Below are 27,461 nucleotides of genomic sequence, written 5' to 3'. Positions count from 1 at the left end.
TTAGACTCCATTACCTTGACAGCCAGACTACCAACACAAAAAGTCAAAGAAATGCTGGAATTCTTGGGTACAGTGAAGGAGGCACGGAAAATCGATTTGCGAACAGCACAAAAGTTGCTGGGTTATCTTAATTTTGCTTGTAGGGTAGTCAGAGGTGGGAGGACTTTTTGCAGGAGGTTGGGGCTGTCTATGTCGGGAGCAGTGATGCCACACCACAGAATACGAGTTTCAATGGGTCTGAGAGAAGACGTGAGGGTGTGGGAAACATTCCTGAGGCGTTTCAATGGAGTATCCATGTTCTTTTGCGAGGAGGTGACAGTATGGCAGGTGCAGATATTTTCGGATGTGGCAGGAGTGAATGGTTTTGGAGTCTTTTGGGACGGCAGGTGGTGTGCAGAGATGTGGCCAGCACAATGGTTACAACAAGGGAGGAGTATTTCCCTTTTGGAATTTTTTCCCCTTTTGGTAGCAATGGCAGTATGGGGGAGGGAGTTAGCAAATAGGACAGTTTTATTTAGAGTTGACAACATGACAGTGGTGGAACTGGTTAACAGACAGAAGGCAAGGGACCTTAGGGTTTTGCGCTTGTTGCGCCAATTTATGTTGCAGTGTTTATCTTTGAATGTAATTTTTAAAGCCGCTCAAATCCCGGGTGTATTCAATGAGATTGTGGATTCCCTGTCTAGTTCACAGTGGCAGCGTTTTCGCAAACTGGCGGCAGGAGCAGAACAGAGCAAGACAGCGGTCCCGGCAGACATTTGGGAGTGGGGGACATGATGATCACGGGGCTGGTGGAGATGTCTTTAGCGGATTCCACTCGGCAAAGTTACCGGCTGGCCTGGTTGGATTTTCATTCATTTGAGCGGTTTGCAGGGAATTGTTGGCTACAGAAGGGTAAACAGTTAGAGCGCCGTGCATTGCGTTTCGTGCTGTTCATGATACAGAAAGGTTTGTCCGCGGCGACTATTGGCAGAAAACTGGCGGGTGTTTCATTTTATGTGAAACTGTTTTTCGATCACGACCCGGCTAGAAATGATTTGTTGGGGAGGATGTTAAAAGGTTGGGGCAGGGTTAGATCAGCTGAGGGTAGAGCGGCCAGAGAACCTATCAGTTTTGAACTGTTGCTGGAGTTGTTGCATGTGCTGCCTGTGTGTTGCGCAGACGAATATGAGTTAGCACTGTTCCGTTTATGTATGGTGTGGATGTTTTTTGGAGCATTTCGTGTGTCGGGACTATGGGGGATTGGAGCAGCGATAGGGGTACGGTACAGGGAGGTTTGCTTACACGGCGAGCGATTGGGGATTTGGCTTAGACGATCTAAGACCGACCAGCTAGGCAGAGGGAAGTGGGTGTGGCTGGGAAAAGGGGGCAATGCTTTGGCCTGTCCAGTCTCGGAATGGATGAAGTTTCAATCCTTGAGTTTTTCGAATAGGGAAGCTGGGGTGTTTGTACACAGGTCCGGGTCCGGGTCCAAGCTTACCAGTTTTCAGCTCTTACTCGTGTTGAGGATGGCGCTGGGACGGACTGGCCGCCGGGCCATGGATTTTGGCACACATTCGTTCAGAATCGTGGCAGCTACGGCTGCGGCGCATTTGGGTTGGGATTGGGCAAAGATCAGGGTGATTAGGTTGCTGGAAGTCACGGTGCTGTGAACGTTACGTGAGGCCTTGAAGGGCGTGGAATGACAACAGATGCGGGGGGTGGTACGTTATGTGAACATATGTTACAGTTGTTTTTCCGTTACAGGAGATGCGTATGGTCCACCGCATGGCAAGATGGTCACTTGGCTTGTAGGCCACTCTTTTATCCACTGGGCAGCGAAGTTCGCGGAGAAACAAATCTATGGTCGGGCCCTAGGACTTTCCAGCGAACGGCACGAGGTGTTATGGTGGGGAAAGAGCGGCATGCGGTGGGGTAACCTACTTCCTTTCATCACATCTAACTTACTGAACTGGCGATGTCCAGATTTGTTAATCATCCACTTGGGGGAGAATGACCTTGTTAAGCTATCAGGACTCACACTACTGCAACACATGCAGAGAGACTTGGAAGTTATCAAACAGAAATTGCATGGCACATGCTTGGTGTGGACAGAATTTGTACCTCGTAGGGTGTGGAGAGGGGCAGTCAAATATGGAGCCATGGAGCGGGCTCGCAGAAAAACTTAACAGAGCGATGAGAGTTTTTTGCTGGGCACAGGGAATAAAAATCCTGAAGCGCGAGAACATTACAGAGCAGGAGTAGGCACTTTTTAAGGGCGATGGGGTACACTTGTCCACGTTAGGGAATGCATACTATTTAATGGATTTGAGACTGTTGGTTGGGGATCTGTGGGGGGAAAACGTGTGGATCAGGAATAAGGAGTGAGAAGGTCAGGTTGCAGTAGCATGTCTGCAAGGGTGGGGCAGCAAAACGCCAAATGGGTTTATGCTGGTTGGCAGTAGATGGGGGAGGGTGGTGAGTCAGATGCGGGCTTGGCCACCCTTCCAGGGAATAAACAAGCAGGTGAAGGCTGTGAGTTGGGGTACGCACGAACCAAATGGGGCATGAAAGGAAAAGGTGAGTGTGTAGGGGAATGGAAACGAAATGAGGGTTTGGAGTGGAAGGATGAGCGAGGAGATGTTAAAGGGAGGGCGTTATTAAAGTTGTGGTTTTGCGGAGTAAAAGTTCAAGTTTGTGTTGCTTGTTGCAATCCTGTCCTAATAAATGACCTTTTACACTAAATGGCTGTCGCTGAATTATTTCCCGATGGAGGGGCCTGCGGAGAGAAAGAGCCCCACTCTAGTTTCTCCGCGGGCTCTTTCGGGAAGGGGAAGTGACGGAGCCGGGACAGGATTGGCTCCTAGGTAAGTGGGGGTGGGATGTGAGGGGGGGGGAGGGACCGGCCTCTTTCCACGCAGCCCATCGCGTGGTTAGTTTGGCCACCCACCCACCCGGCAAAGGAAGAGAGATGGGAGAGGTATGAAGTTTGAGTTAAGTGAAAGAGGGGGTAGGGGGGCAGATCGTCAGTTAGGGCAGGTTGCAGGAAGGAGCGGGCAGTAGATGGGGGAGGGTGGTGAGTAAGATGCGGGCTTGGCCACCCTTCCAGGGAATAAACATGCAGGTGAAGGCTGTGAGTTGGGGTACGCACAAACCAAATGGGGCATGAAAGGAAAAGGGGAGTGTGTAGGGGAATGGAAACGAAATGAGGGTTTGGAGTGGAAGAATGAGCGAGGAGATGTTAAAGGGAGGGCGTTATTAAAGTTGCAGTTTTGCGGAGTAAAAGTTAAAGTTTGTGTTGCTTGTTGCAATCCTGTCCTAATAAATGACCTTTTACACTAAATGGCTGTCGCTGAATTATTTCCCGATGACTCAGTGGGGGTCACCCGGATTACAATAATGATTCAGTGGGGGTCCCCGGGCTCCAGTATTGATAAAATGGGGGTCCACAGAAGTCAAAAGGTTGGGTACCACTGGCTTATAGGCTTGCCTTCCAAGAATTACTTGATGGCATTGGTAAATTGTTTACATTTGTCCCACCTTGGGCGGTTTTGTTACCCCTTGCACACTGCTCCTGTTACATGGATAACTGCATGATTGCCGATATTCTTTGCTACGAGCGAACTACTTTGTTTTTTTGTATCTCCCCTTTGCGCAGGGCGGCCACGGCACTCACAGTGCGAACTCCATCACCGCATATCTGTGAACAGTTGTTCTACCGGGACAGCTCCTGTGCAGGAACCACCTCTTGTCCAAAATCTGTAGATCGCACACTTTGGGTTTCGATACTAAGAAGAAAAAAATGCTGTTGTGGCCGCCATGCGCAAAGGGGAGAGACAAAAAACCTGCTGCTGCAATTGTAGTCCAGCAGCCTGGGCAACAGGGCTGACTTTCTTCTATATGTACTTACTTTGGTTTCCTGTGACCCACTGGGGGCTTGTTAAAACATCTCCTGCTTAGCATTCAGGTGGCAGAACTGATCTCTTTAATTTTGCTGAGCTGAAACACCTGCTCCTAGCTTCTGACTTCTCTCAAAGAATGGGAATGAGAGAGGTGATTTTCGCAACCAGTACTAAAACTACGGTATGAGTTGTATTTGAATTTTATATTCCTCTGTCGATCTACAGCTAAAACCTCAAGTCCTATTAAAGTATTTCTCCATTTCCCTCCTTTTGTACCTCTCTGAGGCTATGTGCAATATAGTAGCGTATAGAAGGGAACACCTGTCTGTAAGTACACAGCTGCAAGCATGATGTGGGTCTCCCATATGTGCATATGGGCAGAAGAAGGAAGGACAACTCAGTTACACTGGATGATAAATAACCTTGCATTACCAAACATATCACCTATAACATGCTGCAAAAATCATGCCGTGGTAGTGCCTTCCCATTCCTACAAAAAGATATGGTATACTTAAAATAATTATTAAATCAACACTAGAGAATGACAGTAGTATTTAAATGTAGAGTTCTACACAGATCTTGTTCAGAATGTTTATCCTTGCAATATAGGCGGTGTGGAGGAAGTTTTGCATTACTTTTGGTCATTTTCTTTTCGTAATGCCCTCTAGGAGCTAACTATATGGTGGCATGACCATGTTTCTTACAAATGCTACTTTCATTGTGGTGTTCTCTAGGGGCTGTTCTGAGCATTACAGTCTAATGCCAAAAGTTTATTTCTGATGAAGATTTTTATTGGGTTCATATGATTATTGTATATGTTTTATTAATCTCTCATTATTGCAATTATGACAATGATTCAGGTCAACTTAACATCCTTATAACACTACGCTGTTTGAACACTCAATATGTTTGGGTGACCCTTCTGGTTCATTTTTCTCGTTACTCCTCCATGGCTATCTTGTGTCTTTTTTGGGGGAATTGTGTTAGCCATCCAGCAACTCTGATGGTGGTGTGGTGAAAGTGCTATTCTATTGGAATTAGCATGGCAGATTAAAAATAGGAAGCTAAATGCCAGCGTTTTCATTTTGGCCTGCAGACAGAGGAAGAAGATAAATGGAAGTGCTTTAGTTATATGCAAATCCACTGGAATTATGTGGCAGGAAAAGACCAAGTTATGGGACTACCCTGATTGAGGGCTTTGGACTCACCACTGGGGAGTATAGAATTAGGTTCAGGGGGGCTCACATAACCTTGGTCCAGTTTTGGGTTGACTTCATGGACTACTAAGTGAAAACACTAGATGGTTGGTTAACTGAAAGTGAAGTGCATGATTATGATGGGCTTTATAATTTGTTTATGAAAGAACACATCTTAAGTAATTGCACTAATGAAAAGTTGCATCAATATCTGGTAGACCTACATCTAATTTCTCCCCAAAAATTTGGAAAGAAGGCAGACCATTGGGTCAAGACTAGGGTGACCAGGACTTCCACTGGTGGTTGACCAAAAGAAAGGGGTTACTAAGCCTCCCCACGGGAAGGGTGGTGAGACACCTAAGGATAAAAGTAAAGAATCTTCTACAGGCACCCAAATCCTATTCAGGAGTGTGGACCCCCAGGCTCTTCACAATCCTCTTGTGGGTACAAAGGTAAAAACTTTGATCCCAAAGAGGCCTGGTATCTCAACTGTAAACAGAATGGACAACAAACCTGAGACTTGGCCTGTCCCAAAAAGAAGCCTCTAGTACTGTACCAGCTAGCACTGGTAAAGTCAGTCTCAAGGTGTGATCTACAGTAGGCCCAGAGCAGATCAGGTTCCACGCTGAAGCTATTTGTGTCTCTGAGGGTAGAGTAGATGCTGCTACTCTTGCTGCCTGGCCCCCTATCATGAACAAATACAGACAGCATCCCTTGATTAATGGGGCTAGAGTACAAGCCCTGAGGGATACAGGTGCCGGGGTCACCCTGGTGACAAAAAAACTGCTTTCCCCAGGACAGTACTTGGCTGGACAAATAAATCCAGTTACCAATGCTGATAATGTAACTCAGGTCCATCCCATGGCGTTGGTGACCTGAAAATGGGGAGGGGTTACTGGCCTGAAACAGGTAGTGGTCTCTTCTGTAAGGGAATGACCTGGAGTCCTCAGAATGGTCTTAGGTAGAACTCAAAACACATGCAGCCATGCTGGGAATCCCTGAGATGGTGTGTGTGAAAACCAGGGCACAGAGCCAAGCACAGGGTGAAAAAGAAGTGTTGAACCTTGGAATAATGGCCCAACCTTCCAAGAGAAAGTGTAAGAAGACTATAGGATGAGCTTCTATACAGCAAAAAGCTCAGGACCCCTCTTGCCAGGAAGAGGACTTATCCACCCCAGAGGGAACTGAGTCCATGGAACTTGAACCTTACCAGATTGAGCTCTTGGGCCCAGGGGGACCCCTAGGGAACAGCTGTGCCAAGGACAGAGAACCTGCCCTACTCTTGAAGACCTGCAACAGCAAACTATTCCACAAGAGAAGGGAGATGTCAGTGGCTCCCACAGGGTCTACAGGGAGGAGGGATTCCTGTAAACTGAGGTCAGAGACACCAAACCTGGTGCCACTAGGCGAGTGGTAATGCCTCAACAGTTCAGGGAATTCATCTTCACACTAACTCATGACATCCCCTAGATTGGCATCTGGGTCAAACCAAAACTTAGTATAGGCTAGTCAGCCATTTCTATTGGCCCAATATGTCTCAAAAGGTAAAGGAGTTTTGCAGCTCCTGAGTCACCTGCCAAGCCAGTAGTAAGGCAGGTGGCCACCCAAAGGCTGCCTTAATTCCACTACCAGTGGTTGGGGTTCCTTTTGAAAGGGTTGGTGTGGACATGGTTGTTCCACTTGAACCACTCACAGCCTCAGAAAATCAATATATACTGATAGTAGTGGATCATCCTTCCGGGTATCCAGAAGCAATTCCCCTTAGGTCTACTACAGCCCCTGCAGTAGCCAAAGTCCTCATTGGTATCTTTACCAGAGTAGGGTTTTTATGAAGGTGGTTTCTAACAGATGTGCCAACTTCATGTCAGCTTACGTGAAAAACATGTGGAATGAGTGTGGGGTGACATACAAGTTCACCTCACCATACCATCCACAAACCAATTGACTTGTTGAAAGGTTCAAGACATTGAAGGACATGATCATGGAACTCCCTGAAAAACCCAAAAGGAGATGGGATGTCTTTTTGCCATGTCTGCTTTTCGCGTACAGAGAGGTGCCTGAGAAGGAAGTAGGGTTTTCCCCCTTTAAAATTCTGTTTGGCCATCCTGTTAAGGGACCACTTGCTCTTGTGAAAGAGGGTTTGGAAAGACCTCTCCGTGAATATAAGCAAGATGCGGTGGACTATGTACTAGGTCTAAGTTCCAGGATGGCAGAGTACATGGAGAAAGCATCCAAAAACCTTGAAGCCAGCCAACAGCTCCAGAAGCAGTGGTATTACCAAAAGGATGCATTGGTGGAGTTCAAACCAAGGCAGAAGGCATGGGTTCTGGAACCAGTGGCTCCAAGGGCACTTCCACACAGGTGGAGTGGCCCTTACCATATCCTTAAGAAGAAAAGTGAGGTCACCAACATGGCAGACCTGGACACTAGCAGGACACCCAGGAGGGTGATCCATCTGAACTGCCTGAAGCTTTTCTGTGACAGGTTTGATGTAACCATTCTGATGGTTACTGATGAGGACCAGAAAGCAGAGAGTAAACCTCTCCCTGACCGCATCTCAAGCAGTCCTAAAGATGGGTCAGTTGATGAAGTTGCAACTGTGTTGATACTTTTCCTCCCCTAGAACTGCATTGCTTTCTATGAAAATTGCACTGCCTACTTTTGATATAGAAAAATATTACTTACCTGAAAACTGTTTTACCTGTGAATTACAAAGTGCATTTGATACTTGAAAGTGATACATTCTTGAAACTGTACTTACCTGCAACAAAGATCCTTTTGGTTTTAGAAATAAAGTAAGTATATTTTTCATAAATAAACATTTGCCTTGAGTAAGTCATTGAGTGCATGCCTCATTTCTTGACTGTGTATGTACAACAAATGCTTAGCACTACACTCTGATAAGCCTAACTACTCGACCACACTAACACAAAAGAGAGCATTGTTATTATCTACTTTAGCCTCTGTAAAGCCTCTGGGGATCCCCTGTACTCTGTGCACATTATACCATACTTTGGTATTATAATACAGAGCCAGCTTCCTACAGTTTTGTATCTTGGTTTGTTGTATTTGGAGGGAAGGTAGGTTGGGTGGGGACAAGAAAACTCCAAAGCTCAGGCTAGCTTACGGATATTGACGTGCCCATACATCACTCCCAAACCCCGTATGATAAAGGTCAACCGAATACAGGGCTTTATACTGTTCAGTCGAAAATGGTGAAAATAGTTTTACTGAATGTGGAAAGTATAAATGTCCTTGTAAAAAGAGGCTCTATTTGGAGATCGATGTTTGAAACTTATAGAGATGTTGTCTCTCTCCAGAAGAGCACTTAACAAAGAGGGTATCAAAGGCAGAGGAAACACAGGGTGGGTATTCCTAGTGGTCGTTTACTCATTCACTCCTTCAAAATACGATGGAGCAGCTATCTTGGGGACAAGGGACGTATTGCAAAATAGATAAGGAAAGCAAATTTCTTTCTTAGGGGTTCCCCTGTCGGGGCAGTTGGCAGGAATGCAGCTTCAAAGGAGAGGGGGGTTGTATGGGGTGGAACACCCACTTAATAATTTCGAAGAGCTGGGTAGCAGCTTCTTGAAAATTCATCATCAGTCGGGTAGATCATCGCCACCACGTTACATCACTGCTGGGACTGAGAGTTGACATTTCCCAAGTGTGTGTGTGACATGTAGGAAGGGACCAGTAGATTTATTCTGCCAGCCTTTTCTGCTTGACTGGATGGTAATGAGCAATATTCATAGTGGTGCTTAGTCAGAACTCCGGGCACACCTCTGCAGCCTCTACCATGCATGAAAAAATCAGATGTAGTGTCTGCACGCTATCATCAGAGCACTACACAGCCTGGTTTTCAACAGGCTTTCTCGTAGAAAGTCATCCATTTATCCCACAGTGGGGCACGGGCCTGTTGGTGGTGCCAAATCAGTAATAATCTCAGCAGAGTATACTAGATTACGATTCTTCTTAGGTAAAGTTACCTGTTTAGCCAAAAAGGTCAGATAACTTATTATTTTCTACAATAGCGCTTGATCAAAGCACATGCCCATGCATGACTAGCTGCTACTGTATAGGCATCTTCTTTGCAATCTGGGACATGTAGTCCTGGTTTCATAGTGAAATCAAGTCCCAAAGTGTAAAGACCTAGAAACTTGGCAGGCTTACCTCATGCCACAGTGGATTTGAGGAGCACTAAACATGATGGGAGGTACTGGTGCTGCATAACGTGGGTGTCTAATGTAGGCTCATAACACTGGAACATTCTATAAATATAGATGTATGGTTACACTTCAGCATTGTGCAACAGGCAACTGATTTACTTAACTGACAGCCTTCTCCGGCATAGAAAATACAGACAAAAAGATATTCATTGGGAATTGAACTTGCTTTCCTCTGTCTTCAGTTGATCCACCCACTCCGGAAAACACAACATGTTCCATTTAATGAAGTGTTTTGCTGTAGATAGCAAAAAATCCAGGATGCCTGGTCACCCTAGGTTAATCCACTTGCTGGAGTCACTGTTGTATATATTCTAGCAACATATTAGAATTCTCATAAAATGCTTAAAGGTAATTGTTCCTGCACCATAGCACTAACACTAGGCGAAAAAAGTGTATTTTAGGTAAAATAGCTCAGTACGTTAATGCCCTAATTGGAGAAAAAAATTTAACCTGTGAGTTTCAAGGGGCGAATGTGGTAAAATAGCCCATTGAGTTGTGCACTAACTGCAAGCAGAAGGATGAACCATGCAAGACATATTTCATTATTCAGGTAGATGGTGATATATTTTTAAAAGGTTAATTGCAGTTTTTTGAAAATAGTAGATTATCTCCAAAAATGGCAGTCTACCAGAAAAGTATTAGCATGGTTGCAACATATGTGCGCATGGAAAAGAGTAGTCTCCGAATAACCAACGAGGATACGATTACATGAGCTTTTTACACAAAGACCAGCTGCTGGATTTCGACATTCCCCATCATTTGCTGCCAATTTCTAGACCGCTTCTCCTGGTGTATTGTGTATTGAAGATGGTAGATGTTGGATTAGCAGTCTGAGGTGGGAGCATGATGTTGAATGTCTGTTAGGTTACTGAACTCTCAGGATAATTCTGAGGTTTGGCGGGGTATCACCATGAGAGGGAGTTGCAATCGATTTGGAGTGCTGCTTTCTCACCGCTTCTCTGGCACTGTCAAACCCAAATCTCTACACGCTAAATATGCAACTTCTTTGTACCACAGCCTCCCTAGGAAATTACCAGAACTGCTGTGCACATGAGATAGATTAGGAGTTAGGGAGCAGCTCGGTTTACAGAGAGCAAGGGTCTTGGGCACCCTTACATAGCAGGTTGGTGTTAACACTGAGTTTATTAATGAATATTCATGTATTCTGAGTATTGGATTTGCATAGAAAATGTATTAACTTAGAGAAAAATAATGCACACATTTGATGTTGCGCTCACGTGAGTAGCTGCATTTGTTCACAAAGTATACTTATTAATAGCTTAATATGAAATGTTGATCTTATGTTGGATTATTGTAGTTATATGTCATATTAAAGGTTATGCATTATGTATTGCTTTATTAATCATAGGCCTTAACTTAACGAGGTCTTTGGCCTAGTTACTAGGCCTCAGGTCAAGCAGCATTTTCTAGAGTTTTATAAAATGACTGCCTAGAGAATTACATTGTGATTTTCCAGTGTACTGAGCATGTGCTCGTAGCTGAAGTTAGTTCTCATGAGAAACTGCTTGCTAGAAGATGCTGTGCTAGCTAGAGAAACAATATATATTGTAGTGTGTGTAAGACTGACCTTCCCAGGAGAAGACAATGGATGCACTGACTAGAGTATAAGTTGCAACAATATTGATACCCGACAAGCCGAACAATGGGAACAGGAGAAGAGGAGCCAATCATCGACATGTGAACCATGTAGTAGTAGAACTTTAGATATAGGATTTTATTTTAATTGGACTAAATGCAAACATGCGATTCTCAATAGCGACGTGGGAAGTAGTTTTAGGAAATTGAACTTAGCCGGACTGCACGGAGAGGAGGACACCATTTTTCCATTTTGCCACTTCGCTAATATTGTTTTGACCGTCCTGAGAAGAGGCATGCTTAACTTTATTGCTTAAAGAGACTTTGCTTTTCTGAACTTTGATGCTGAATTCTGATGTTTTGCTGACCGAAGTGATGTTCTGTTGACAAAGACTGTCAGAGGTATAAAATGACTCTACTGATTGTTATGTCTATTTGACTTTGTTTCTAGGTACCAACCGCTATTTTGATAGAGCCATAGTTAGATGTTTTTCCAAATTTGTGTTGACTAAATCGTTTTTGCATGAAGTCCAAACATGCTATTCTAATCAGATGTTAGTTAGGGTTCTCAGGGATGATGTTCGCTACATGTAATAACAGTTGATACCTGTCCTTTGCTGAATCTAAATGTATGTTATTTTGTTCGTGCAGTTATTCTTGCTATTAATTTGTACTGTAACCTTAGAATGTGTGGTAGCCCAAGCTTTGATTAGATTGCGATTCTTTCGCCGATTTAGTCAGCCAGTATTGTTTCTGTATGTTTATTATTTGATTTTGAGACTAAATTATGTGAGATTAGCATTGTTAGTATAGGGAAATAAACATTCCAACTTTTACATAAAGGTGTGGTTATTCATGGCCGAGAGGTCATGGTGAGTGGAAATGACTGACTCCTATTGATTATTGATGCCATTGATTGTTATTTGCTATTGATTTGTAATGGTACGGGGTTACATGGTGGTAACAACTCGATGCGCAGTCAAAAGGTCCATCGGCCTATACGCGTCTCCCTTGTAAGTTTACTTAATAAGGTCTGATGCACTAAAAGAGATGGTAGCATAGAATGATGGTTGTCTCCTTAAGAGCCCATCATAGAGCCCGGTAAAGGTTTGTCTCCTTAAGAACCCATCATAGAGGCCCGGTACATGCTTTGTCTCCTTGAGAGCTCATTATACAGTCCAGAGATAGGTAGTAGAGTATTTAGTCTCAGAGATTGTAAGCGATAAGCAGAGGGCTCCTAGGGGAGAGGAGTACTTGAACTATCCGAGACTAGGAATGGAAGCAGGTGAGCTCACTGAGGCAACTGTGGGTGTGAACAGATTAGAGTCCTACACAGAAACAGAACTGAGATATCTGTGCCTGTAAATTACGAGGGAAGTGAGCAACGTGCATCAAAGGTTAACAGACCTGGCAGAAAAGTAAGGCATAGTAATAGAGAAAACAAAGCATTTGAAAAGGAGTTACAGGTTAGATTTTAACACAAAAGATTCCGAACACATGAGATCTGCAGGATGAAGGCACACCTTAGGAAATTACTCAAAAGTGTCCAGGCATGGGGAGCCTTAGACAAATGGAAAGGCAGATGGGCAAAGAAAAGAGATAAAAGAAAAAGGGATTCTGCGGAGCTGACTGCAAATTTGCAGCAGGGCAAGGATCCAGTGAAAATCTTACCAATGAAAGAGATTAAAGGAGGGAATTTTGTCCATGTCCCTTGGAACAGAAGTGACATTCTGTCTTTTACAAATGACTATCCCAGGTTGAGAGAGAAGCCAGAAGAGTGGTACCAGCAGACAGACAGGTTTGTGCGAAGTGTCTGTTGAAAGACTTGAACACTCTATTAGAGATAGTAGTTCCAGCTGATCTGTGGATGGAGTGTAAGACGAGTATAGATTGCCCCACAAAAGAAACAGAGAAAGAATACTGGTGCGCCTTCTCCTGAAGTAATGAAGTATTATTTCAAAGTGATTGAATTTTTGAAAACGAGAATTTCACCCAAAAACATTGACTGACAGAGAATAGACAGGACAGCTCAGGAAGCCAAGGAGTCGATACATGCGTATTATGAGTGACTGTTGCAGGCATTTAACCATTACAGTGGTACAGAGACGATTGAGCCGAAAGAAATGATTCATTTTGTGTTCAGATTTGTGGAAGGATTGAGGCCTGAAATTAGCCAGATGATTAAGAGTCATTTGATTTGCTGGCAAGCAAAACCGATTGATGAGGTGCTGCAGTATATAAAGTACTGTAGTGACAAGATTGAGTTGAAACAGAGAAAATTGAAGGACAAGGCGATGGTGATGCAGATTAAAGCGGAACAAACTGGGATGCAGAGACATTTTTCACAGCAGCAGCAGGGAAATGTGTTGTTTCAAAATCAGATGAGAGACAGAGGTCTCAGGCAGAGGAACTGGTAATGGAAATCGTAGTCCCGACTTGAGTACTGTAGTGATTCAAAATGATGTGCAAGGAATGAAGAGAGTGTTGCCTTGTCACGCTTGCCGAGCGGTCGGACATTGGAAGCGGGAGTGTCCGATGATGGTGCAGGAAGGTGTTGTTCAGCAAACAGGTAACATCAATTCATTTCAAAACATGAGAGGACCGAAAATGAGAGGTCATAATCCAAATGTTCAAAATATTGTGAATCAAATGCAGAACTTTCAACCCATGCAGCAGGTGAAAATGCCACGTGTTCAAATGACACATTTGCAGCCAATGCAACAGAAGGTTCAAATGGTACCTAGACAGCAAATTCAAATACCTGGTGCCCCTATGGAACAGCAGCAGGTGATACTTCCTTAACAGGTCACAGGACAGAAGTCTAACCAAAGTAATAACACAGTTCTCCAATTCCCAATACACAGTGAGAATGGAAGAAACAATGGTTGGGTGAGCGAGAGTTCTGATGAGGACGAATGTGTGCTTGCAGCTTCTTTAGAAGTAGATCAGAAAGGCTCATGTGTGAAGGGAAAGGTAATGGGTCACAAAGTTTCCTTCTTGGTTGAAACAGGAGCTGCACGCTCTATAGTCAGAACTGCAGAAGTTCTGAACTTGCCCCTGTTAGGAAAGACAGTGCAGATTGTAGGAGTAGTGAATTAGTATTTGACCAACCCAATTACAGAACTAGTTCAGGGTAAGATTGGCAACTTTAAAGGATTGCACAAATTTGTAGTCTGTGATTCAAGTCTGGTATCCCTACCAGCCAGGTGCTCGATTTCCTGCTTAAACAATGGAATTGAGATACAGACGAATAGTGATGATGAGAATGACCAAGCTCCAGAGACCGAGTGTGAGACGATAAATGAGGAGTACCCAAAATTAATTTCTTTCCAGTGTTCACTGTGAAGGAGCTTCCTCCTGATTTACAGGGAACGGTTAAAGAGAAAGTGTGGGATCTGGCAGGAAAAGAGATAGGCCTGATAAAGGCAGTTGTGCCAATTAAAGTTTCTGTGAAGCCTAATGCAATTTTTCCTCAGATTCCCCAGTATCACATGCCACAAAACATCCTTATGAAGGTTGCTCACATAATTTCAGAATTTGTAAAACAAGGGGTCTTGAAAGAAGTGTTGAGCAGCCCATGTAATTCACCGATAATGAGATTGAAAAAGCCCTGTGGGAAGGTTTGAATAGTCCGGGATATGAGAAAGATAAATGACAATGGCCCTCATTACGACCCTGGCGGTTGGTGATAAAGTGGTGGTAATACCGCCAACAGGCTGGCGGTAACTACCGCCAAATTATGACCATGGCGGTGATATCTCCGAAAGACAGCCAATGTACCACACCAACCACCAGGGCAGAAACAACAGTCACCACTTCGGTAGCCGCCTACAGCCAGGCGGAAGACAAAGTTCCCCGAACCATATTATGACCTAGCAAACCGCCACCTTTTCCGGGGAGGTACCAACGCCATCAAAAGCCTGCCAGAAACAGAGCACTAAACCCAAAGGACTCACCATTGGAGACACAGGAAATAACCATTCCACTATGGAACCAGAACTGCATGTTTTCCCGGTGATCTTCTATGTCATGCTCCACCAAGAACACCAACACCCGGCGAAGACGACGACGGTGAGTACAGCCTCCTAGCACACAAGGGAGGGGGGGAGGAAAACGACAGTAACACACACAACACCCCCCCACACACACACACGCCATACACACAGCCAGCTGCACAAGATAATCAATTTGTCCCCGATGATTGGCTGAATAATGCAAGGACAACAGGAATTAACTAAAGTGATTGTAATAAGATCAACATCAAAAATAATAAGTCGATGTGGCAATGCAACAGATATGTACAAATGTCCAAAAAAGGGACACTGTCCAGTCCACAGTTCACAGGGGCCACATGGCCATAGGGCAAAGTCTAAGGCACCACTCAATCACTGCACCAATACTGAGAGAACACTGCAGGGGCATCAGTTGGCAAATAGGCAGGCACCTCAGAGGGCAGGGATGGCACCTCAGCTAGATGTGGAAACAAGACCAGTGGTTCTGGAGGGGGCAACATGCACATTGCTTTGTCCTGGGGAGTGCAAGGCCACAGACTCTGGAATGGGTGACTTGCCCACTGGTTCTGGAGGGGGAAACATGCCCTGTGCATGGTCCTGGGGAGTGCAAGGCCACAGTCTCTGGAGTGGGTGACTTGCCCACAGGTTCTGGAGGGGGCAACATGCCCTGTGCTTGGTCATGGGGAGTGCAAGGCCACAGTCTCTGGAGTGGGTGACTTTCACACTGGGCCCAGAGGGGGCAACATGCCCTGTGCTGTGTCTTGGGGAGTGGAAGGACACAATCTCTGGAGGGGGTGACTTGCCCACTGATTCTGGAGGGGGCAACATGTCCTATGCTTGGTCCTGGGGAGTGCAAGGCCACAGTCTCTGGAGTGGGGGTCTTGCCCACTTGTTCTGGTGTGGGCAGGCTGCACAGCAGCCCATGGAGGCTGGATCATCTGGCATCCGCCGTCAGTGATGGCTGCACTGTGGTGGTGGTTGTGGGAGGCTCCTGCTCAGCCCATGCACCCTCCGATGGCTGCACTGTGGTGGTGGTGGTTGTGGTAGGCTCCTGCTCAGCTCCTGCACCACCCGATGGCTGTACTGTGGTGGTGGTTGTGGGAGGCTCCTGCTCAGCCTCTGCATTCTCTGATGGCTGCACAACCACGGCTGGTGGTGTGGTCTCTGTGACAGCTGCTGGTGCAGGCTCCTTCCCCTTCTTGATGGCTGGTGCAGGCTCCTTCCCCTTCTTGCTGGCTGGTGCAGGCTCCTTTCCCTTCAGTATTTGTGGCCTGGAATCCTTTCCACCACGAGTTGGTGCTGCTGAAACTGGGCCCGTGGACTGTTTGGCAGAGGTGCTTGGCTGAGTCCTTGAAACCCTGGCCATACGTGCAGAACGCGGGGGGAGCGGGAGGGAAGAGGTCAATTGTGGAAAGGAAAAGCATTTTAGGGACATTGGGGCGGAAAGAGGGAGAAATAATGGGAGTAGAGGATGAGGGAGTGGTTGTTGGAGGTGTTTGTCTGCTGGATGTGGGTACAGGTGCATGGGATGTATGTTGTTATGAGGTGGATGGCTGTTGGGTGTCTGAGTGCTTGCGTTTGTGTACTTTAGGGGGGACAGACACAGTGGGAGAGGATACAGGGGACGTGTGCATGGCTGTTGTGGAGGTGTCTGCCAGTGAGGTGTGTGTTCTGCTTGATGTGGTGATGATGCAGGTAGTGGATGATGATGTAGTGCATGCAGGTGTGAGCATGGACGTCACTGGGTGGGAGGAGGAGGAGAAGGAGGAGGGGGAGAGAGGTAAATAGTGGATGTTGTTGAGTCTGCAACTGAATGGCGTTTGTGTGAGTGCATGTGGGATGAAGTGTGGTGCTTTTAGGTGTTGTCTTGTGTGCATGCTTGTCCTGTCTGTGTGCTTGGGATGGGTTGGGGTTGAGGAGAATGTGACTGGGAAGTGGAAGTTGGAGGGGGGACGGTAGAAACAGGGACAATGGCTGCCATCAGAGAGGAGGCCAGAGCCTGGATCGATCTCTGTTGGGCCGCCAATCCACCGTGAATGCCCTCCAGAAATGCATTAGATTGCTGCATCTGGGCTGCCAGCCCCTGGATGGCATTCACAATGGTTGTTTGCCCTACAGAGATCGATCTCAGGAGGTCAATAGCCTCCTCACTCTGGACAGTAGGGCTCACTGGGGCATGGCCTGAGGTGCCTGGGACGAAGGAGATGCCCACCCTCCTGGGTGAGCGGACACGGGCCACTCGCTGAGGGGCTACTGGGAGGGCGATGCTGGTATGGGGGTGGCGGCTGTACCTGTAGCTGGGGTAGTCAAAGAAGTGTCTTCCACCACCAGGAAGCTCCCATCGGAGGAGGTATAAGAGTCTGTATTGTCCCCTCCACTCTCTGCCGTGGTGCCCCCTCGTCCTCCATCCCACTGGTGCCTTCAGCGTTGAACTCTGCCTTTAGGGTCCTGTGGGATGCATCTCTCTCCGTCGCCGGTGCCTCTGCTCCTCGGCCAGATGATGCTAATGCACATAAGGACAGGATGACAAAACAAGAAAGGGGGGAGAGAGACAAAGGACACACTGGGTCAATGACTGCACCAACACCACCGTTGGCGTACACAGCACCCTCACACACAGAGAACAGGCCTACGCACTATGCATTGCACTACCAGTGATATTGCTAGCCGCCAAGGCATGAGGAGGAGCACACACCGCCAACTGCAGCATAACTGGGACCCACGCTGCCCTGACCAGTAGTGGATGCTAACAATCTAGGTAGGCAGTATTTCCCCTTCAGACCCTTAGCCACCAGATGACCTACGCTGCTATGTCTGGCCTGGCCTAGGGCCACTGTACTCACCCCCTTGTGGCTGCTGTGATACCCTCAAGCGCCCATCCAGCTCTGGATAGGCCACCGCCAGTATGCGGGCCATCAGGGGGGTAAGGGTTCGACGGGCACCCCTTCCTCGTTGGAAGGCCATCCCCAGCTAGGCCTCTGCGGTCTTCCGTGCCCAGCGTCTCAGGTCCTTCCACTGTTTCCAACAGCAGGTGCTCCATCTGCCATAGACCCCCAGGGTACGCACCTGTATATGGCGTATATGGCGATGGCATGCCATATACCCTTCTTTTGATGGGCACTGACCTGCAGAGGCAATAAAAACAGGAGAACACCATTAGACAAACATTCCAGCCAGTAACACAAATGGCCCACCATACCTGTTTCCATCACTATTGGCACACACATAGCCCAGCAGTCAACGTGTACCCAGCCAAGAGGACATCCCTCCACCCTTTCACGATGTCTTCACACACACCTCCATGCATTCATGCCACATGCATCGTGCCCACAGTGTACTCACCTGTTGGTCTGGAGGCCAATACAGCAGTCCGTACTGGGGTAGGACCCCATCCACCAGTCTCTGCAGTTCCTCAGAAGTGAAGGCTGAGGTCCTTTCCCCGGTCAAACGGGCCATGGTAGGTTCCAGACACAGGTCACAGCAGCACATGCAGTGTAGGTCCTCCCCTATGGGAGGCCAGGGAACAAGTGAGGAATATGATAGAAAATGGCAGTCACGTCCGCGGCAGTGCATACCGTCACCACCAGCGTAGATCACCATTGGCCACTGTACCCCATAGGGCCCAATTATAACCAATGAGGAATTGCATGTCGGTTCCTGACCACCTCCTGCCACGGCGCACAATGTCAGCGGAATTACCTCACATCCACCTGTCTCTCCACACAGGAAAGGCAGGCGCTATTACAGAGGGGGGGCAGATCTATAGAATAATGCTGCGTCACAAGAGAAATAGGCACATACTTGACAAATTACACTGTCCCATGACGTGTTTGCACATTGCGGACTACTGTTGTGGCTCCATTGTTCAGTTTGTGTCAGCCTCCTCACTCTTTTGTCCCTTAGATACCTACCTCTGCAAATTAATAGGAGATGGAGACATACCCCTGTGTACAGTCCCCTGGTGGACTTGGCTACACTGGAGGACAGGCACATTATCCTCACCTATAGACTGGACAGGGCCACAATCACAGACCTGTGTGCCCAATTGGAGCCTGACCTGATATCTGATATCCGTCACCCCACTGGGATCCCCCCTCTTGTGCAAGTGCTATTAGTGCTCCATTTCCTGGCAACTGGTTCTTTCCAAGTGACAGTGGGCTTGGCAGCAGGAATGTCACAGCCAATGTTGTCAATAGTGCTGACAAGAGTGTTGCCTGCCGTGATTAAACACATGTGCAGCTACATAGCATTCCCCTAGGTTGAGGATTTGGCCACTGTGAAGGCCGGGTTTTATGCAATGGGACATAACCCCAATAAAATTGGGGTGATTGACGAAACACATATTGCATTTCTCCCCCCGCCGCCAGAATGAACAGGTGTTCAGGAATCGTAAGAGTTTCCACTCTATGAATGTCCAGATGGTGTGCTTGGTGGACCAGTATATCTCCCACGTCAATGCTAAGTATCCTGGTTAGGTGCAAGATGCCTTTGTCCTGAGGAATAGCAGTATCCCAAATGTGATGAGACAACTACAGAGCCACACGGTGTGGCTAATAGATGAGCCCTGGTTCCCATTCAGTATATGTTGGTGTATGCCTATGGTGTTGGCCATGTAGGATAGTGTGTGGCTAAATGTTGTCCCTCAATACTTGCAGGTGACTCTAGTTACTCAGGTCTGCCAGATAGTGGTGGCATGCTGCATGTTGCACAGCCTGGTCCTCAGACTCCATGTCCCTTTTCTGCAGGAGGAGGAGATTGGAGATGCCCCCGTGGCTGCAGTGGACCCTGTGGACAGTGATGATGAGGAGGCAGAGGATGAGGATGTGGACAACAGAACATCTGTAATCCGTCAGTACTTCCAATGACACGCAGGTAATACAGTGCAACTTTACATTTCAATTACTTTGGTTGTATTCTGTGTGGCATTGTCATGTTAGTATTTCCCACTTCTATGCCCACTTACTGTTACCTCTGACTATTCGTTTTGCAGATGTTGGTGGTTTGAAAAAAACTCCTGGTGTGATCACAACAGCCAGCTACAGGCCATTGATTCTATGCACATTCTATGTGCAGGTCATTTGCTCTGGTTATATCTGTTTCAATCAATATATATTTGAAATACATGACATACTCGAAATCGATTGATATCAAAGGGTGTTTATTGAAGTGCTAATATCTAGAGGGGGAAGTCCAATGGGATAGGGTGATGATGGAGGAAAGTCCAGGGTATTGTTCCAGTCTGTTTGTAGCACAGGTGCATTGTCCAAGGGGACATAGGAAGGGGAGCAATGGCAGTTCAAGGTGGACAGGGTGACTGAGTGGGACATAAAGGGGACAATTAGGAGGGTCTCATTTCCTGACAGGGGTCTTGGCAAGTGTCTCTGGCTTCTGTCTGGACCGCAGGGAACGTTTGCGGGATGGTTCACCTTCTGATGGGGAGAGGTGCTGGTGGTCTGTGAGTCCTGTGGCGGGGCCTCCTGGCCTCTAGCAGCAGCAGAAGTGGAAGGCTGTTCAGATGACTGGCTAGTGGCAGGGGCCTGCTGGTGTGACACTGCCTCCCTCATGATGTTGGCCATGTCTGCCAGCACCCTTGCTATGGAGATCAGGGTGTTGTTGATGGCCTGCCAGTCCTCCCTGATCCCCTGATACTGTCCCTCCTGCAGATGCCTGTTCTCCTGCACGTTGTCTAGGATCTGGCCCATCGTGTCCTGGGAATGTTGATAGGCTTCCAGGATCTCAGAAAGCGCCTCCTGGAGAGTCGGTTCCCTGCTCCTGTCCTCCCCCTGGCGCACAGCACTCCTCCCAGTTTCCCTGTTCGCCTGTGTCTCTGTCCCCTGATCCGTGTGCCCACTGCCACTGACCCCAGGTCCCTGATTGTCTTGTGTGCGAGGTGTGGCCTGGGGTCCCTGCTGATTGACGTGTCCTGGGGACCGTTGTTTGGGTACGCTGGGTGGGTGCTGTGGTGTTGTTTCCTGATGGGGGAGGCTCTGTGGTAGTCTGTGACTGGGCTTGCGTAACCAGCTGTCCAGTGGTCCTGATGGTCCAGGTAGACCATCCAGATCCTGAAGACCAGAGTTACTGTCATCACTGTGGGCCTCATCAGTTGGGGGACTGGATAGTGCTGGAACCTCCTCTCCAGTGACATTGGCTGGGGTACCTGTGGGGATGTAAATGATGTATTATGCTTCATGTGTATGACATATTGTACATCCCTGGCTTCTATGATTGGTGTTGCCCTGGCAGCTTTTACTTGTGTATTTTGGTGTATGGTGGGATTGTTAGTTTCCCTATGCTGCGCATGCCTTAGTGATGAGTGTCCATGTAGGGCTGCGAGGGGTGTCCATGCATTGGTACATCATGCAGGGCTTGGCATTGGGATTAGTGCGATGTAATGGTGGAGTGTGTGGGATGTAGTGGAGTGATGGGACTGGGAGTATGTGATGGCATGCAGGTAGGGGGGTGATAATTGTTGAAAGTTGACTTACCAGAGTCCAGTCCTCCTCTGACTCCGGCCAGGCCAAGACTTGCTCCTCCCATGCTTTGAGTTGTGGGGGAGGAGGGGGAGGTTCACCGCCAGCCCTCTGTATATCGAGCTGATGTCTTGCTGCTATGGAATGTACATTCCCCGTAGGTCGTTCTACCTCTTCCCAATGTCGTCCCTTGTTCGGGTTGCTGTCCCACGGCATTGACTCTGTCCACGATACTCCGCCATAGTTCCATCTTCCTAGCCATTGATATCTGCTGCACTTGTGCTCAAAATGGCTGTGGCTCTACCCTGACGATTTCCTCCACCATGACCCTTAACACCTCCTCAGTGAAACAGGGGTGCCTTTGTGGGGCCATGGGTGTTATGTGATGTGTGTTGGTGAGGGTGTGTTGGGTAATGTGTTGGGGTGTGTGAAGTGGGGTGCGTGAGGGATGTATGGGCATTTGTGGTGTGTGTGTGTAGTTGTAGCAGTGGTCTGGGTGTCAGTCTCATGCCAATGATTCGTAATCGTAAAGGGTTGTGGGTAATGTGGGTGTGTGTTTTATAGAGGTGTGGGTGTGTGGTGTGTGTATGGATGTCAGATGTGTGTTGTTTGAATTGTCCAATGTAGTGTTGTTTTGTATGTGGGTGTCCATTCTGAGAGCTGCAGTATGTACTGCCAATGGTTTACCGCCATTGAATGTCTGCCGTAATGATTCATGGGTCATAATGTGATGCATGTTCTCTGTCTGTCTTGAAGCAGGTCTGTGGAGGTGTAAACCGCCCAGTAGCCTATTTTTCAGCTACTTTGGACCCAGTTGCAGCAGCTTTACCAGGCTGTCTGCGTGCAGTTGCAGCGGTTGGACAGAGCCTCACACAGTGTGAAGGCATTGTGATGGGACACTGGTCCCTCACTCAGTTGAAGTTTTACTTACCTGAACAAAAACCCAGTACCTGACAGCTGCAAGATTGAGGTGCTATGAGACGAGTATTCTAGGGTCACCAAATGTGTCCTTGAAAAGATGTACAGTGCTGAACCCGGCAACCTTGCTTCTGAATGAAAATATTGAAATTAAAAAGTTGGAAGACATTGAGCATGATTGTCTTGAAGTAACTGATCTGTGCACAAAACCGAGACCTGATATTAGAGACACCCGATTGGAAGAAAATGACCAAATTATCCTTGTTGATGGTTCCTGTCTGAGAGACAGTACAGGAGCACTGAGAGCAGGATATGCTGTGTGCACAATTACTGGTATCCTGGAAGCGTCCTGGCTTCGAGGAGTACAGTATATTCTCCACAAGTAGCAGAACTGATAGCCCTTATTAGAGCGTGCCATTTTTCTGCCCAGTTTAAGTTACCATCTATATGGATAGCCGGTATGGATTTGGAATAGTCCATGTCTTTGGCCAGTTATGGTCACAGAGAGCTTTCATTACCTCTTCTGGTTCACCAGTAAGAAATGGTGAGAGGATTCGAGATTTGTTGCAAGCTATCCAAATGCCTGTAAAGATTGCCGTGGTGAAATGCAGTGCACATCTGAAATCTCAAGATTTTCTGTCAATGGGAAATGGATATGCAGATCAAGTCGCAAGGTTTTCCGTATTGAACTGTTTATCGTTCAAAGAAAAGTGGGAATTCTCACCTGAAGAAGATGAAACATGTCTGAGTTATGCATTACATGTGATAGATACATTGGAAGAATTGAGAATAATGTTGACAGGGAGGAAAAACGATCATGGAGTAAAATGCAATGTGTACAGCGACAGGATGAATTGTGGGTTTCAGAAGAGGGTCAATTGGTTTTGCTGAATAGTCTGTTGTCTCAAATGGCTAGGTATTATCATAGTCAAACACATGTTGGGAGGAATGCCATGATTGCTCCCTTTCTTTGAAACTGTTTTATTGACGGCCCCCTTGAGCCACGGCTGACGAGCCTTGGGAGGCACCTGTGCGCCATGAGTGGTACTTAAACCCGAGAAGACATTTGGTGGCATTTCAAGCAAGCCCCTATACCATGCTGCTCCCTGCTGATGAAGACCTAAACCCAGAAACACGTATACAGGGATATACAGCACTTGCTGCACCTACGGAGGTGAAAGACTTTATTACTTTTTGAATGGACAACGAATTCGACTGCATTTACCATGATGCTTTGGGGGTCATACTTTGTTGCTGGAGTGTAGGCAGTGTGCTCCCTTTCTTTGAAACATTTCTGAAAACTAGACACCCGAGGCGGTCCAGGGAGCTGTGACTTGCGTGGATCCCCTAGTGTTTTTTACCCAGAATCCTCAGCAAACCTCAAATTTAGCTACAAAATCAAAATTTTCCCTCATTTCTGTGTGGGATCACTGCACCGGGACAAAAACACAACATGGACACATCACATTTTCCCAAAGAAAACAGACCTGTTTTTTGCAAAGTGCCTAGCTGTGGATTTTGGCCTCTAGCTCAGCCGGCACCTAGGAAAACCTAGCAAACCTGGACATTTCTGAAAACTAGACACCTAGGGGAAACTAGGATGGGGTAACTTGTGGTGCTTTCACCAGGTCCTGTTACCCAGAATCCTTAGCAAACCTCAAAATGTGGCAAAAAAACACTGTTTCCTCACATTTCGGTGCTGCAAAGTTCTGGCATCTGAGTGAAGCAACAAACTTTAGTCTACTCAGCGTGCCCCTAGGTCTCCTGATAAAAATGGTACCTCACTTGTGTGGGTAGGCCTAGTGCCCGCAGCAGGAAATGCCTCAAAACACTATGTGGATATATCAAAATTATCAAATACAAAACTACCTGTTCTTGCGGGGAGGGGCAGCTGCGTTTTTGGCCCTGGGCTCAGCAGCCATCTAGGGAAACCTACCAAACCCAAACATTTCTGAAAACTAGACACCCGAGGGGGTCCAGGGAGGGGTGACTTGCGTGGATACCCTAGTGTTTTTTACCCAGAATCCTCAGCAAACCTCAAATTTAGCTAAAAAATCAATTTTTTCCCACATTTCTGTGTGGGATCAAAGCACCAGGACAAAAACACAACATGGACACATCACATTTTCCCAAAGAAAACAGACTTGTTTTTTGCAAAGTGCCTAGCTGTGGATTCTGGCCTTTAGCTCAGCCGGCACCTAGGAAAACCTAGCAAACCTGGACATTTCTGAAAACTAGACACCTAGGAGAAACTAGGATGGGGTAACTTGTGGTGCTTTCACCAGGTTCTGTTACCCAGAATCCTTAGCAAACCTCAAAATGTGGCCAAAAAACACTGTTTCCTCACATTTCGGTGCTGCAAAGTTCTGGCATCTGAGTGAAGCCACAAACGTTAGTCTACCCAGCGTGCCCCCAGGTCTCCTGATAAAAATGGTACCTCACTTGTGGGGCTAGGCCTAGTGCCTACAACAGGAAATGCCCCAAAACACTATGTGGATTTATCAAAATTATCAAATACAAAACTACCTGTCTTTGCGGGGAGGGGCAGCTGTGTTTTTGGTCCTGGGCTTAGCAGCCATCTAGGGAAACCAACCAAACCCAAACATTTCTGAAAACTAGACACTGAGGGGGTCCAGGGAGGTGTGACTTGCGTGGATCCCCTAGTGTTTTCTTACCCAGAAACCTCAGCAAACCTCAAATTTAGCTACAAAAATCAAATTTTTCCCACATTTCTGTGTGGGATCACTGCACCGGGACAAATTTCTTACCACCCCACATTCCCCTCAGTCTCCCAGTAAAAATGATACCTCACTTGTGTAGATGGGCCAAGTGCCTGTGACAGGGAATTGCCAAAAACATGTCGAATATGAGGGGGAACCAAAGCAGGTCCAAAAGGGCAGTTTGAAAAAAAAAAAACGTTTTTAGGCTGACAAGTGGGGCAGTATTGTTATCGGTATCGATGCAACAGTGCTGGGTGATAGGAATTTTGTGGATTCCTGCAGATTGCGGAAGGTTCCATCACAAAATTGTGGGAAAATGTGTGATTTCAAGCAAAGTTGAAGGTTTGCAGGGCATTGTGGATAAGAAAATGGTGTGGGGTGCATGTGAAGCACACCACCCTGGACTCACCCAGATGTTTAGTTTTCAGATGTATCTAGGTCTCGTAGATTTTTAAACAAGGCAGCGTCCCAAAGTCCAAAAAGTGCAGCCCTCACCATTCCAAGTGGGACGATTTTGAGAGTTAGCCAAGCTCTCATGGCCCAAATGTAAAACCAACACCCAAAATAATCAAATGTCCTTTTGCTTGCCGTGGGATAAGATGTTTTAGTGTGCGAGGAAACAGCTGAAAGACTGTTACCCCCTTCAGTTGGGGCGGGGGCATAACCATGCCCATACTGGTTGGTAGCCACTTCACACTATTTATTTTTATTCCCTGGCATCTAGTAGGCTTTCTGCCCCTCCGGGGAGTGGATCAGCTTTGTCCCCATTAATTTGGGTTGGGGGGCCATACCCCCACCCTCTTTAAAAAAAATAAAATAAAAATCTTCCCTGGTCTCTGGTGGGCTTTCTGCCCTCTGTGGGGGCAGATGGACCTTATAAAAATAGGCCAATCTGCCCCGAAGGGGGGCAGAAATGGCAAACAGTAATGTTCCCCCTTTGGGGAATGACCCATGCCCAAGGGGCTGCATCCCCAAAGAAAACACACGTACACCAGTCCCTGGTGCCTAAGTGGTTTCTGCAACCCCTGGGGGCAGATCAACTTAATGGAAATAGGCCAATCTGCCCCCACGGGGGGCAGAAATGGCCTAAAATAAAATTGCCCCCCCCCAGGGGAGCGACCCTTGCCTGAGGGGTTGCTCCCATCTGTAAAAAAAAAAAAACAATCCCTGGTGCCTAGTGGTTACTGTCCCCCGTGGGGGCAGATCGGCTTAATTAAAATAGGCTGATCTGCCCCCAAAGGGGGCAGAAATGGCCTAAAATAAATTTGCCTTCAGGGGAATGACCCTTGCCTAAGGGGTTGCTCCCCATCTGTAAAAAAAATGTTTAAAAAATCCCTGGTGCTTAGTGGTTTCTGTCCCCCTTGGGGGCAGATCGGCCTAATTAAAATAGGCCGATCTGCCCGGGGCAGAAATAGCCTAAAATAAATTTGCCTTTAGGGGAATGACCCTTGCCTAAGGGGTCATTCCCCATCTGGTAAAATATAAAAAAATAAAAAATCCCTGGTGCCTAGTAGTTTCTGCCTAACTTGAATAGTCCGATCTGCCCCCAAAGGGGGCAGAAATGGCCTAAATTCAATTTCTCCCCCCCCCCCAGGGGAGTGCCCCTTGCCTAAGGGGTCGCTCCCTTTGTGTGAAACTGACTAAAAAAAATCCCTGGTGTCTAGTGGTTTTTGCCCCCCCCCCCCCACACTCCCCCAGGGGGCAGATTGGCCTAACAAAAATAGGCCGATCTGCCCCCAAGGGGGGCAGAAATGGCCAAAAAATAATTTGCCCCCCAGGGGAGTGACCCTTGCCTAAGGGATCACTCCCCTCCTGTAAAAGAAAAGGAAAAAAGAAAGCAATCCCTGGCTTCTAGAGGTTTCTGCCTCCCCTGGGGGCAGATCGGCCTAATAACAATAGGCTGATCTGCCCCTGGGGGGCAGAAAAGGTCTTTAAAAAATTTGCCCCTCAGGGAAGCGGCCCTTGCCAAAGGGCCGCTCCCCTTATGGATAAATATATATATTTTTTTAAACTCCCTGGTGTCTAGTGGGCATTTCTGCAGCACGATCGCTTCATGATCGGGCTGCAGAAATACTCAGAGAGACATCAAAGGAAAGGAAAGGGCTTTCCTTTCTTTTGATGCCTCTCCTCCCCCGGCCCCTGATTGGAAAGAGAAATGCTTTCATTTCTCTTTCCGATCCGCGCTGGAAGGTGGGAGGTGACCTCTGAAGAGGTCAGTGCACCATTGCGTGCTGACGTCATCAGAAGTCACGTGTGGGGGAAGCGATTCCCCTTCCATCCCTGACGGAGGTGTGGGTGGGAGGCCCACGGGGGAGCGCTAGCGCTCCCCCCATGGGCTGGGTGCCAGAAGAGCTGGTTTTGTCCCCTGCACACAGGAACCGTGACCGAGGATGAGGCCACCTCGCCCCAGGCTCCCAGAGGGTTAATAACTAAGGGTC

This window comes from Pleurodeles waltl, chromosome 7 (assembly GCF_031143425.1).
Source record: "Pleurodeles waltl isolate 20211129_DDA chromosome 7, aPleWal1.hap1.20221129, whole genome shotgun sequence".
Lineage (NCBI taxonomy): Eukaryota > Metazoa > Chordata > Amphibia > Caudata > Salamandridae > Pleurodeles > Pleurodeles waltl.
The sequence above is the reverse complement of the archived record's forward strand: the minus strand, read 5'-3'. Positions refer to the sequence as shown.